Raw genomic sequence first — 15,590 nt, 5'->3', positions numbered from 1 at the left:
GCACCAACTTTGGCCTCTTGGCCACATCATTCTGATAAAAAAGCTCTTCCAAAGGTACTAGCCCTCTTGGAATGACATTGTCTTTTAGCTGCAACACTTTCAATTTTATCCCTTGCTTATCCAATTCTTCTTTCATCTGATTTATAAAGCTCTCCTTATCAACATCTTCTCATCTGCAGTCCTTTTCCAACCTCATTTTGGAAAATTCCTCCTTCATCAACAATAAATTTTCCAATTGCGTGTCATTTTCAAAGACTTGCCAACACTTCATGTTATCCGGGACAATGGGTCTGTATTTTACTTCGACCATGTACTTGCCTCTAATATAGTTGAAAATATCAAAATCATAAGCTGATGTAGCCAATGCATTTGCAACAACATTCTCTCTTTTAGGAACAACTGAAAAGCCATATTCATAATTTTTTTTCAAGTAATCTAGGATAACATTTCAATAAGCACGCATCCGGGGATGTTTCATATGGTACTCACCTTTAAATTGCTTGACAACTAGCTCTGAATCCCCATAGACATCTATCCTTTCGGATCTTTATTCCTTCAAAACTCGCAGACCCAAAAGGAGTGCTTCATACTTCGCCACATTGTTGTTATAATCAAAAACTATTTTTTATGAACAAAGCTTGGTATTTCTGACTTCCAGGTTGACTATCCATACACCTGCACCAAAACCTTCTCTGCTTGTTTCCATGTCAAAATTCATGGTGAAAATGCACTTCTTTTTCTCATATTTTTTACTTATTTTGGGCTTCACATTTTCAGATTTTTCATTGACTATTATGTTGTCTTGTTCTTTAGTTTGCTTGCTTATAGTATATTTCCACCCAAAAATTAACAAAATTGTCCATCTATATAATCAACACTCTTAGACTACCCAAGCCAACCTTCAGGATGACAATAAATGACACATGTAACCTTTGCAAAAACTGAAACGATTTTGCTGCGCAACACTGACAGTCTCCATCAATCATCAAAACTTGTACATTCAACAAACAAACCATTACATCCTCTTTTTTTTTTTTTTTCTAGCCGAGGGCTTGTTGGGGGATGACTTGATCTCAATTCTTTTGGATGGAGTATCATCTTCTTTGATCAATGCTGGCTGAGATGGCTTTGACTTTGGCTGTGGTTTAGGCCTTGGCCTAGGCACATTACCAGGTGGAGGAACTTCAACAAATTGTCTATATTTCCTCACCAATCTCCAAGCTTTTGCCAAATTTTATTTCTTGAGCCTCAACCTTCTCTTCAAAACCAAGTTCGTTCCATACGAATTCTTTGCTTGTCTCCTTGCAAGGAGAGACCATTTGAAAAATGTCTTGCATCTATCCATTGTCTTGGAGGCATCAATCAATTCTTTGTTTCAATCCACAAGTAACTAGTTAATTGCTTTCTTGTAGTTTTCATTGTATCAATAATCCTCAAGCTCTTCCAGATACTTGTGATAATCCCTCCATTGATCAAAATCTGGTCTATCAGGTGACTAGGTTATTTTCTTCATCTGCTACACACATCCTTTCTAAAAATTTGATGCCATAGTTACAAGTCTTCTAGGTTTCACTTGGGATTCTTCCAACTACTGCACATCTATAACTCATTTACCCTTATCTTGTGAAGTAGGCTTAGGGGGTTCCTTTTCTTCCTCCTTTAACTGAGATGCTTGTAAGGTTGTCTCTCTATCCTCTCGGTTCCATCTCTTTAAAAAGGCTATCTTAAGCTATGATTTTGCAAGTGCATCCTTCATCTTAGAAATATTTGGGTCTTATTCCTCTATCTAGGATGTTTCAATCTCTTTTGCATCTTCATCTTGCTTAGCTTCTAGAAGAAAATCAACTGGTTGAGGAGTTGGCTCCCCAAAAACCTGCTTAACCTTTGACCTAGTTCTAGGTCTCAATAAGAACTGTGCATCTTGAACTATCTCTTTTTCTTTCAATTTTATTAATTGAACCTTTGCTGTTGGAACTTCTGCCACATGAACCTCTGGTGCTTAAACCTTCTTCTTTTCTTTTGTGCTTGGGTTCTTGTTTTGACCTGCTTCCTTCACTACTGTCTCGGTTACTGGTTCATCTTCTGGATCTTGTTTATCTTCACAAACCTCCATGGGTGAAATATATGCTTGAGGCAATAAACCTAGACTTGACAAAAAACTTTGCCATGAAACTTTCTTCTTTTCAAGTTCATACATGACCAAAATATTTATCAAAGAGAAATGAAATAAACTAGACATGTGACTATCTTTCTTAGCTTGCACTTTCTCTGCCATCCTCCCTAGGCTCTTAAACAAATAGTAGGGTAGATTCATAGTCTTTTTAGCTATGAAATGTACCAAGAGTCTAAGATGATACTGATAAAATTTGTTGAACCTACCCTCACAAGTGAAATACCTTTGTATAACTTTGAGTAGATGGCTATGATTATTTTGAAGGTATGTGCTAGGGAAAGTTGTATAAAATTTATTCTTAAACTATGGCTTAAAAAACTCTTTGAAGAATGAAACATTTAAATCATCTCCCTTGAACCATTTTTCTCCATCTATAGGGATACCTGTGGCATCAACAATAAATCTCTCTGAAAATAACCATCTCCAGGTCTTCTAGCATTACTTTGCCTTCCTTGAGGTTCAAGGCAAAAAAACTTTCCAACTACACATAATGACCTATTTCTTGGATTTTCTCATAAAAGGGGATACAGCTTGCGTTTTCAAATGCTACCCTAATTACTGGATTAGAGTTGACTAGGGCTATATTTTTTGGCTCTAATCATACTATTGCCCCTCCCTTTTTGTTTGCAGTGGGAGCCATCTACCTATGTACACAGGGAAAGCTCTCTTGGACCTTCATGGAAAGCTACGTGGACTACAAAAACAATCGAAGATTCTATTTTTTTGGCAACAACGACAATAGTGTGTGTTTCACAGACACATTGAGTTATGAGGACAAGTGCATACTAAAACCTTCAAAGAATGATAACAAATTACACAACCCTACAAACCTTTACCAAGACCAACTCAGCATATGACATCTATCACCATTCATTTACAAAACCCCGATTTCAATTTTAAAATAAAATTTGCGTGGCATAGTGCATTCACATTGAATCTTAAACAAGATGCTAACCATGAATTATTTAACCTTGATTTTAACTCATTTACAAAAATTAGGATCTGAGTGTTAATACCCTACCTCTAGAAAATGAAAACCAAGTCGTGTCAAGGTTGTGTGGCTTTGGAAGGATGTTGTGCAGTGACTGCATAGTGTTGTGTGCAACGATGATTACGTAGCACCAGTGAGTAGCAAATGACTCTGTGATGGCTATAACTCTATCCTCGATCATTGGCTTAGCTGCAAATCAATCCTTATTCTTCAACCATGATAATTAACCAGCTTGAACTCAACAATGCAGACACTGTGCAAGAGATATGGTGGTCATTTTGTTTGATTTGAATTGGCACCTATTTTGTCATGTAGCATGATGTGATAAGGCGCTCCATTTGGGGTGATATGATGATTTGTGCATGGGAATCATTAGAACGCTTGGGTAGATACGTTGCTTAGATAGTGGGGGGAATATATGGGTTATGTCATGTATAATATGTAATCATGGTCTTTTGAGGGAATAGGTTTAGGATGGGATGGGGAAAATAAAAGTCATATGATTCAATAATAAATAGGGGATAGGGAAAGGGATTTAGAAATGAACAATGGGAGATTGGTGATATAGGTTATGGAATTAGGGAAACAAGGGTAGATTAGAAAGGGGAAAAGAAATAGGATATTCTAAAAAGACAATTTTTCTTTAGCAACAAAACTGTTGAAAATAGAAACAAGAAATGATAAAAATAGAATCCAGAATATTCCAATTTTAATTTGTCCTTGAATTGAAATTGTGAATTAAAATGGAATTTAGTCTCACCAGCTGCTTGGAAATAATTAATTAATTCATCTTGACTTAATTAGTTGGAGAAATTCAAGTTAGAAGTCTTTCTGAAGTCATGCAAGAGTTATCCCTTAAATTAAGGAGATTATCCCTTAATTAAGGAGATAAGATTGATTTATATTTGAGTTGTAATTAGTTAACTCAGTTTACTAAGTTAAGTTTAGTTAAATTAGTTCCAAACTGTTTGAGGAACTAATTGTGAGTTATCAGTCAATTGATGCATGCATGCACTCAACCAGTGTACTCCAGATAACTGAAGATTCCCTCATCATAAACTCATGCATGTCTATTATGAGAAAGACTTAGTTGAGCTAAATGTCAAGGAAAATGTACTATCAATTTCATATGTTTTCCTATAAAGGAAACTCATGCATGCAGTCAAGGTAAGATTCCTTGAGGATTGTGCAGTTCTGACAGGGTGTGAGATCAATGTGAAAGATCAGTGTTCCACTTGGTTGAGAGTTTTCCACTTGGTAACAGGAGGATCACCCAGGAGAAATAGCACAAGGAAATAGGAGTTTGGAGGGCAGAGAGGAAGGCTTGTGAGAATCTTTGATTTCCTGTGAGCATCCAGAAGGATTGTACTAAGAGCTGGCTAGCTGTGAGAGCTAAGGCTTTGTATAATTCTTATGTATGTCCACCTTGTATGATAATACATATAGTGGGGTTTTTAGCTGAGGCTTTCCCCAAAGTATTTTCATGTGTTTGGTTCATTGATTCTTCTTCTTCTAGTTATATGTGTTTAGATTGATCTTACTCTATCTTTAAGCTTCCACAAATTGATAGTAGAAGTAGGTTATAGTATTTTGCTTTGGTTATATTGCATTATCAAGTTAATCTACAGTCAAATTTTCTATATGGTCTCAGAGCGAGATTTGTAGGGAATTTGCAGAATTTCTAAATGGTGTCAGAGCTAGCTGATCTATAGAGAAATTTCTACATGGTATCAGAGCCTAGTTTATCAGAGCTGTGAACAGTATATTGAGAAGAGAATTCGAAGCTTGAAGTTCGAGGTTGCATGTGAAAATAAAATTCATATCATACTTCAATTGAGATGGGACATTATGTGACTAATTGCCCATCGAATAAGTCCAAGAAGAGATCCTCGGAAGGGTCGGAAGGTGAGGCATTAGCCTCTCAGTTTGAAATGGAATTTACCCTCATTGCATGCATGGTGTCATCAATGATGAGTTGTGTCTAGTATCTTGAAAGTGGAGCCTCATTCCACATGACCAGCGATAAAAGTTTATTCAGTACCTTGGAGGAGAAAGACCTCAAGATGTGCATAGAGATGTGTGACGACGGAAGGTATAGTGTTTTAGGAGTGGGCACGGTTGCTTTTCAGAGGGAACATGGAGCTCCTATCACCTTGATAGATGTGAAGTATGTGCCTGGACTAAAGAAGAAATTGGTATCGGTCGCGATGTTGGATGACAAAGGCTACAATGTTGTCTTTAGTAAGGGAAAGGTTTTCCTTAGACACATCACCACGAGACAGGTGAAATAGATTGGTTCATGAGTTAAGAACCTATATGCTCTTGAGGTTCAAGATGCATGCAAAGCCTTAAAGAGCAAGGAAAATGTTAGAGACTTGGTGGTTGAGAGGGAGAGTAAATTACCTCTCAACATGCATCCCTAGAAGAAGTCTCAGACAATTGTGGAGGAGCCACAATTGGAGAAGTGGGCAGAGGGATCACATGAAGCCATACCTCTAGGTGTGAGGTGGGGTGATGTGAAGTGATAGTCTCATGAAGGCTGTAATTGGGTGGGTCCATTAAGAGGTTTTATCTCATGGATCATACCTTTCTACGAGAGCCGAAAGTACATAGTAGCGGGAGGAATCAGTGGGATTGATGCAGTTAGAGATCAAAGTGATAGAGGCTAGAGCAGTCAGATACTAAAGAGTGCAGAGAAGGATTGACAACAGTGTAGAAAGGCAGAGTCAGCCAAAGTGCAAAGTTTTCAGTTGACAGAGGCAATAGCAGTTAGAGACTTTGATGACAGATGCATCATACTGATTCAGGTTGGATGTTTTTTTGTTTCTGGAGTTGCTGGAGCAACAACACTAGAGAGAAGTGTTGCATGCATAACATTCCAAAGGTTCACGATCAAGATCAAGTTGAATTCATTTCTTGTTGAGAGGGAGTGTTAAAAATAGCAACAAGAAATGATAAAAATAGAATCCAGAATATTCCAATTTTAATTTGTCCTTGAATTAAAATGGAATTTAGTCTCACTAGCTACTTGGAAATAATTAATTAATTCATCTTGAGTTAATTAGTTGGAGAAATTCAAGTTAGAAGTCTTTCTGAAGTCATGCAAGAGTTATCCCTTAAATTAAGGAGATTATCCCTTAATTAAGGAGATAAGATTGAGTTATATTTGAGTTGTAATTAGTTAGCTCAGTTTACTGTGTTGAGTCCACTTAAACTAGTTCCAAACTATTTGAGGAACTAATTGTGAGTTATCAGTCAGTTGATGCTTGCATGCACTCAACCAATGTACTCCATATAACTGAAGATTCCCTCATCAGAAACTCATGCATGTCTATTCTGAGAAAGACCCAGTTGAGCTAAATGTCAAGGACAGTGTACTATGAGTTGCATGTGTTTTCCTATAAAGGAAATGCATGCATGAAGTCAAGGTAAGGTTCCTTGAGGATTGCACAATTCTAACAGGGTGTGAGATCAAGGTGAGAGATCAGTGTTCCACTTGGTTGAGATTTTTCCACTTGGTAACAGGAGGATCACCCAGGAGAAACAAGGCAAGGAAATAGGAGCTTGGAGGGTAGAGAGGAAGGATTATGAGAAGCTTTGATTGCTTGTGAGCATCCAGGAGGATTGTACTAAGAGCTGACTAGCTATAAGAGCTACGGCTTTGTATATTTCTGATGTATTTCCACCTTGTATGATAATACAGATAGTGGGGTTTTTAGCTGAGGCTTTACCCAAAGTATTTTCATGTGTTTGGTTCATTGATTCTTCTTCTGGTTATATGTGTTTAGTTTGATCTTGCTCTATCTTTAAGCTTTGGCAAATTGATAGTAGAAGTAGGTTATAGTATTTTGCTTTGGTTATATTGCATTATCAGGTTAATCTACAGTCAGATTTTCTATATGGTCTCAGAGCGAGATTTGTAGTGAATTTGCAGAATTTCTACATGGCATCAGAGCTAGCTGATCTATAGAGAAATTTCTACAAAAACTTCCATTGTAATGAACTCAAGATAACTTTTTGACAAATGCACAACCAACACATATCCCCTGACTTGAATTTTCAAAAATTTGTAACCATAAATCCCAATGACTCGATAATGTTCATGCTTTGACTAGACCACTTGATGACTAAACTCATGGCGATGTTGGACAATGAATTTCAAACTTATGACAATGACAATGATTATAAGTTCGACTTATTCAAACTGAAAATTAATGAATTTGAAAGACATTCGACAAATGAAAAATACTGACCCTAACAGATACCATACCAACTGTAAAATAAATATCTAGTCGAGTTGTATTTAAGTAGATCAAAATTCCAACCAATTGACCATATAAAGTACCATCAACTTAATTGGAGTCTTCATGTTCATATAACTTTAACTTCAACTCAACTTTCAAAGGAGTTGTTGCTGGCTTGCAACTCAACATTCTGAACTTCTTTAGAATGTCCTAAGTATACTTAGCTTGTGACATGAAAATACCATCTTCCTTCTACTAAACTTAAATACCAAAGGAATAATGCAACACACCAAGATCTTTCATCTCAAACTCAAAAATCATATGCGACTTAAATCTTTGAAATAGTTCAACAATGTTCACTGTGTAGATAAAATCAACATATAAGACAACTATTAGAATATTCTCAATTGACCTAAATATATAGAGAATGGGCTCAAATAAAATTTTAACTAAGCTATGATCCTGAAAATACTTATTAATTCTTGAATACCAAGCCCTTGGAGCTTGCTTAAGATCATACAAGGCATTCTTCAACTTATAAACACAATCTTATTTTCTTAGAACTTCAAAACCCTCAGGTTTCTCCATATAAATTTCTTCATCCACATAACCATTCAAAAAAAGTTATTTAACATCCATCTAAAAAATATGCCATTTGTATTGAGAAACTAGTGCAAGAACCATCTTGATTGTGTCCAACTTTGCCACTAGGGAAAATGTCTCAGTATAATCAATGCCTTCCTTCTATGCATATCCCTTTGAAAATAAATGAGCCTCAACTTATCAATTGTTTATACTTGGTTTTATAAACCCATTTAGTTCCAATTACATATTTTCCTTTTGGTAATTTGACCAAGTCTGTAACACACCCCCTTACCATGTAAGGAGGTGGTTTCCAGGTTTACCCAACTCTCACAACGTTGTTGAGGGAATGGGGTTTAATTTTTTTTTTTTCAAAGAACAATTTCATTCTCTCTGGTGCAAGGTTCTCAGAATAAATGCCCAAATGTTCAAAAAGATCCTAATCTAATTTAACCTCCACCCCACGAGTTTCATCAACAATCACAAGAATTTCAAATGCTTTTAATAAGGAATGAGGTCTAAAGATTTCACGAGTACTATAATGAGGATCAATTTCTAAAGGTTAAGGTTTTGCAAAACAACAAGGTCAAGATCAAGATCCCATAACCATAAGATCCAATACTTGACACAATTGTTAAAAAGTGTTGTGCACGTACATCAAGGCACAATGAAAATTGATATACAAAACAATTGGCTTGTTGTACTGCTGAACATGAGGTATGTACCTAGAAATGGAATTTGAGAAGCCAATATACGTAGAAGTATTGAGTAGAACATGAACCAAAATAGTTGTGTTTGATGGGGAAGTTCACATGCGAGCTCAGGATGTGTTCTAGGATGTCAAAATATCAAATCGATGTCGAAAAGGTACTTCTGTTATTAGTAATATTTAAAGAATTTTCCATTAGATTATTTTGGGCATCAAAGAATACTATCATCTATGGGCTATATGGAGGTATTTATGACATCATTTTTAGGACACTCGGATACTTCAAGCCTATTCCATGTAGTAGGTAGGGTGCATATAGAGAGCCATTTATACTCTAGTTGTTGGGATGTTCTATCATTTTGAACAACCAACAACTAACAAGCCTCACCAACAGGAAAGGCCTCTTCAAATTTGCAACAAAGAGAATGCTCTGATTTCTCAAGTAAACCAAAAAAGTTACCGATCAAATGAGAATTTTGACTTCAAAATGAGAACTCTAGAAAAACAAAACCCCCAAAAAACATGAAAAAAAGATCCAAAAACGAAAAGTGTGTATGCTAGAACGAAGTTTTTATTTTTTTGAGTGTATATTTTCAACATTTTTTGAAAATGGCAATAGAAACCAAATTTTAAAAGACCAATAAACACTCTAAAAACAAAAAGTTTTGATGATGGAACAATAATTTATCTAATTTTATTATATATATATATATATATATATATATATATATATATATATATATATATATGATCTGAATCAGATCCTAAAGAACTCTCTAAGTTTTCATGTCAAAGTTTCAAAGACTTACAAAGGTCGAGCTTATCAGAAATATCCTCGAACAGTTGTAATTTGTGAGCAGCGCCAAGCAACGAGGACCCTCGGTCAAGTGCGCAGACCGTTGGCCCATGGTAACACGCGCTGCCACGAAACAACAAAACGAGAAGCCTTTTGGAGAAACGAGGGAAGTTTCTGATATGTGCATATCGCTGGGAAAACACCTTAGAGAAGAAAAATCCCCAAGCGACCCAGACCCAAAAAGTCAAAAACCGTACGGAATTCACCGATTCCGTCAGAGGCGGGTCCCACACGAAAACTGGTAGGATATTGAAAGGGTTTAAAGCAGTAAGCGGTTTCAACCGAGTCCTACCGGATGCCACACACTGGGTGCCACGCGTTCAGTGGAAGAGAGAGAAAACCGCTCACATCGGATGGGTAAACGTCATGCATCTTACCCGCCCGATATGGACGGAGATTGTAGGATCTGGAGGCTTCGGATCGACGGTGGACATGCGATCCAACGGATGACCGGATTCATTGGGGTAAACAGGCCAAGTTGTATAAAGTTTGAAGTCCAGCATGAACGATGAGTTGGCAGAGGAATCGTGTTCGCGGGCATTCTGGGAAGATAAACGGAAATAACGGTAGTTCAAACATTTCCAAGAGAACTGACACTCAGTTCATTATGAAACAGGTGGCCACCTCCCTATGATGATGATGTAGAACAAAGGAATTCAAACAGAGAGAGGCAGGAGAACCAGAGCACCGGGAAGCGAAAATGAACAGTCAGAAAGCATATTGGCTTTAAAGCCACGAACAGACAGAAACAAAGCAAGCAGTAAGAAAGGAGAGTTAGTCAAGGCTGAAAGCCAAGAGCAGAGAATAGAGAGAAGGAGCTGAGCTGACCTGAAGGTATCATTGAGCTAGATAAAGCTAGAGAGAGTCAAAGAGTTTATGTACTCTAGAGAAGGCTTGAGAGGTTCAAGAAAATTCCTCTGTGTGTAGCTTGTCGTGTATGAGTCTTAGATTGGGCTCATACTACTATGACCAATAGAGGTCGAGTTTCAGTAAGGAGAATCTGTGTACTCCGGCAACTTGGGGGATCCAAGTCCAATCCTACTGATTTATATCTGTTGAGTGAGACTAAAATTGAGTTCACTGTTGTAAAAACTCTACTTTGAAAACATAATAGAGAGGCCACCACTGAAGGCTGGACTAGGAGACGTAGCCTTGGAGCATTAGGTGAACTCCTTATTAAACTTGTTGTATTTACATGTTTTACTGTTGTGTTTTCTCTAACTGCTCCAGTGTCTATGCATTTCGCAATCTTATCGATCCGTTGCATAAAGTAACATAGGCACATCCATGCACATGATTCTGTAATACCTTTAATTCTTTGTCCTGGATAAATTCCAGATCAAGTGGTATTAGAACAAGATGCATGGAAGACTGCTTTCAAAACAAAGCAGGGCTTGTATGAGTGGTTGGTTATGTATTTTGGCTTAACTAATGCTCCTGCTATTTTCATGAGAGTAATCAATGATGTACTCAGACCTTTAATTGATGATTTTGTCATTGTATATTTGGATGACATTCTTATATTTAGTAAGACATGGGAAGAACATTTACAGCATGTCAGGCAGACTCTAGATGTTTTGAAAAAAGAGAATCTTCATGTTAAGCTCTCAAAATGTGATTTTGGCAAAACATCTTTGAATTATTTGGGTCATATTGTAGGGGGGTGGTGAATTGAAGATAGATCCCTCTAAGGTTGCAGTCATTGTAAACTGGCCTAAACCCAAATCTGCTATAGAAGTTAGAAGCTTCTTAAGAGTAGCACAGTATTGGAAAAAGTTTATTTCTAACTTTTCCTTGATTACAGCTCCCTTACATGCTTTAACAGGATTGAACAAGGTGTTTCAGTGGGGAGGTAAATAGCAGAAAGCCTTCAACACCTTAAAAGAAAAGATTAGTACAACATTAGTACTAGCACTGCACGATCTTCAAAGATCATTTGAGATTGAAATGGATGCCAATGACTATGCCATGGGAGCAGTGTTGATGCAGCACGATAAACCCATATGTTATCATTCTGAGACATTTAATTCTGCAGTAGTTAATTATCCCACATATGATAAAGAATTGTATGCATTAGTACAGAGTGTGAAAAAGTGGAAACATTATTTAATGGGCAAAGAGACAGTTATACATACTGATCATCAACCACTTCAATATTTTCACTCACAAACTAAGTTGCAGCAATCAAGACACTATAGGTGGATGGGTTTTCTACAACAGTTTCATCTTGTCATCAGATATAAAAAGGGCATACACAACAAAGTTGCAGATATGTTGTCCAGACCAATCATAAATGCATCCACTATACTTAAGCATAATTCAGTATTGCATGAAAGCTACATTGAACAATATGCTCAAGATATAGATTTTAAAGATGTATATGCAACTTTAAGTCATGGAAAACAAGTAGAAGAATTGGATTATCATGTTAAGGACCAACTCTTGTATCATTTTGGAAAGTTATGCATTCCTCAAATAGAAAGAGTAAATATAATTCAAGAAGCACACACTTCTCTAATATCAGGCCACTTTGGTTTTTTTGTTATTGGCCAAAAATGAATGAGACAGTTTCTAGATATGTAAGAGGGTGTAACATGTGTGCTAAAAGCAAACCCAGCAATAGAAAACTAGGCTTGTACACTCCACTACTAGTTCCTTCTCATCCTTGGGAAAGTGTTTCTATGGACTTCGTTGGGGGACTCCGTAAATCTAGAAAAGGTCATGACTATTTATATGTTGTTGTGGATAGGTTCAGCAAAATGTGTATTTTAATACCTTGTAACAAACAGATTATAGCCGAAGAAACTGCAAAGTTGTTCTTTCAGCATGTATGGGTTCATTTTGGATTACCCACTTCCATTATATCTGATAGAGATACCCGATTTGTTGGGAAATTTTGGTCAAGTTTGTGGGAATTGATGGACATTAGACTGAAGAAGAGAAAAAATTTTCATCTGCAAACAGATGGCCAAACAGAAGTGGTCAACAGGACAGTGATCCAGTTGCTCAGAGGCTATTGCAGCAAGCATCCCAAGCTTTGGGATGAACATTTATGTTATGTGAAACATGCTTACAATCAAGCTAAACATTCTTCTACACAGAGATCTCCTTTCGAGACCTATTTTGGTTTCACACCAAGGTCTCCCTTGGATTTTTTCTTTGGTAAAGACATAGTGGTTGATGGACACAGAGATGTGGACAAGGCAACCAAGTTCATCGAACAAATCCAAGATATTCACCAGGTAGTATAGGAACAACGGGAAAAGAGCCAAGCCAAGTACAAGGCAAGGTATGATAAGCATCGAACTGAGCATAGTTTCCAAGTTGGTGATCAAGTCTTGTTGTATATTAGAAAAGACAGAATGCAAGGTGAAGATAAGAAGTTAAAGCCAATAAGGTACGGACCTTTCAAGATACTTGAGAGAATTGGTGAGAATGCTTTTCACCTTGATTTACCAGCTTACATGCACATCTACTCAGTTGTTAATGCAGACAGTTTGAGACTATTTGAACCTTCAATGATTGAATATCCCGAAGAGTAGAGTCAATTGCCATCTACTGATGATCTGTTACCTGAATATCTCAATGAGTTGCAGGAAGATACGGTTCTGGACAGGAAGGTTAGGACTACGCACAGGGGGGATGTTTAGTACCTGAGGATTGGAATCAAAGGTTCAAGACCAAGTAGTGTGAAATGGATAGAAATTGGGCAAGCGAGGAATCTATACCCTCACTTGATTGATGCTTAAAAACCAACTTTTAGTCGTCCAAAAGATTTTTTAGTGGGAAGGCCATGATCCGATTCGGATCCTAAAGAACCCTCTAAGTTTTCATAAATATGTAAAATTCATGTCAAAGTTTCAAAGACTTACAAAGGTCGAGCTTATCAGAAATAATCCTTGAACAGTTGTAATTTGTGAGCAGCGCAAAGCAACGAGGACCCTTGGTCAAGCACGTCAACCATTGGCCCAAGGTAATGTGCACTGCCACGAAACAACAAAACGAGAAGCCTTTTGGAGAAACGGGGGAAGTTTCTGATATGTGATTAGCGACAAGTCGCTAATCGCATATCACCGAGCAAACCCCTCAGAGAAGAAAAAGCCCCAAGCGACCTAGACCCAAAAAGTCAAAAACCGTACGGAATTCGCTGATTTCGTCAGAGGCGGGTCCCACATGAAAACCAGCAGGATATGAGAAGAGATTCGAGCGGTAAGCGGTTTCATCCAAGTATCGCCTAATGCCACACACTGGGTGCCATGCGTCAGGTGGAAGAGAGAGAAAACCGCTCACATCGGATGGGTAAACGTTATGCATCTTACCCGCCTGATATGGATGGAGATCGTAGGATTTGGAGGCTTCGGATCGATAGCGGACATGCGATCCGATGGATGACATGATTCAACGAGGTAAACAGGCCAAGTTGTATAAATTTTGAAGTCCGGCATGAATGATGAGTTGGCAGAGGAATCATGTTTGCAGGCATTCTGGGAAGATAAATGGAAATAACGGCAGTTCAAACATTTCCAAGAGAACTGACACTCAGTTCATTATGAAACAGGTGGCCACCTCCTTGTGAGGCGTTACACAGTGATGATGACACATAACAGAGGGATTCAAATGAATAGAGGTAGGAGAACCAGAGTGCTGGGAAGCGGAAATGAACAGTTAGAAATCATATTGTCTTTAAAGCCATGAACAGACAGAAACAAAGAAAGCAGTAAGAAAGGAGAGTTAGTCAAGGTAGAAATCCAAGAGTAGAGAACAGAGAGAAGGAGCCGAGCTGACCTGAAGGTAGTATCGAGCTAGACAGAGCCAGAGAGAGTCAGAGAGTCTGTGTACTCCAGAGAAGGCTTGAGAGGTTCAAGCAAACTCCTCTGTATGTAGCCTGTCGTGTATGAGTCTCAGATTGGGCTCATACTACTATGACCAACAGAGGTCGAGTTTTAGTAAGGAGAGTCTGTGTACTCCAAAGACTTGGGGGATCCAAGTCTAGTCCTATTGATTTATATCTGTTGAGTGAGACTCAAATTGAGCTCACTGTTGTAAAAACTCTACTTTGAAAACATAATAGAGAGGCCACCACTGAAGGTTGGACCAAGAGATGTAGCCTAGGAGCATTGGGTGAACTCCTTATTAAACTTGTTGTATTTACATGTTTTACTGTTGCGTTTTCTATAATTTCTTTAGTGTCTATGTATTTCACAATCTTATCGATCCGTTGCATAAAGTAACATAGGCACATCCATGCACATGAGTCTGTAATACCTTTAATTCTTTGTCCTGGATAAATTCCAGATATATATCTATATCTATATATATATATATATATATATATATAGTATGTATTATTATTATTTTTTTTTCCAGGGTACATTTTCAACATTTTTAGCAATGGAGTTAAAGATAATATATTAGGACTCTGAAAACCTTAAATTTCCAACAATATTTGGGCATCATGTTAAAGATAAAATATCACATTTCTGAAAAGCCATAAAATTCCATCACTAGGAATATTATATAATTTGTCTAAATATGATATTTTATATTTAGACAATTTATATGACTAAAAGAAGCTTTAAAAATGAACGACTGCATGAAAAACTCATTATTCCAAGAGTAATTTTAGTTAAAGGCTAAAAGTATAACTCTTTTCAAATCTTAGTCTAAGACAACTTATCCCATCACAACAAAAACTTAAAAATCGACCGTCAAAATGAAGTATCCCCTTTTGATGGGGCATTAAATTTGAAACATTTTTTTTTAAATATGGTCCAATGATAACAATGAATAATATCATGACAATATTACTAAATAATTTAAAAATTCAACATTAATTTCTAGTATTTTTTTTTTTACTGTTAATCAAAATATCAATACTAGTAGATTGAATGAGACATAAATTATTTCTCAAAGTTATTTTTGCATTGTGGATATTCTAAACAAATGAATTAGTCATAATTAAAACATATAATTGAACAAACATAGAAATGACTCATAACTTTATGTGAGATCATATGGAAGTTAAAATATTTATT

This window comes from Pinus tabuliformis, chromosome X (genome assembly GCF_031772625.1).
Source record: "Pinus tabuliformis cultivar Carrire ecotype Pingquan chromosome X, CPIR1, whole genome shotgun sequence".
Taxonomy (NCBI): Eukaryota; Viridiplantae; Streptophyta; class Pinopsida; order Pinales; family Pinaceae; genus Pinus; species Pinus tabuliformis.
This window is presented reverse-complemented; position numbering follows the sequence as displayed.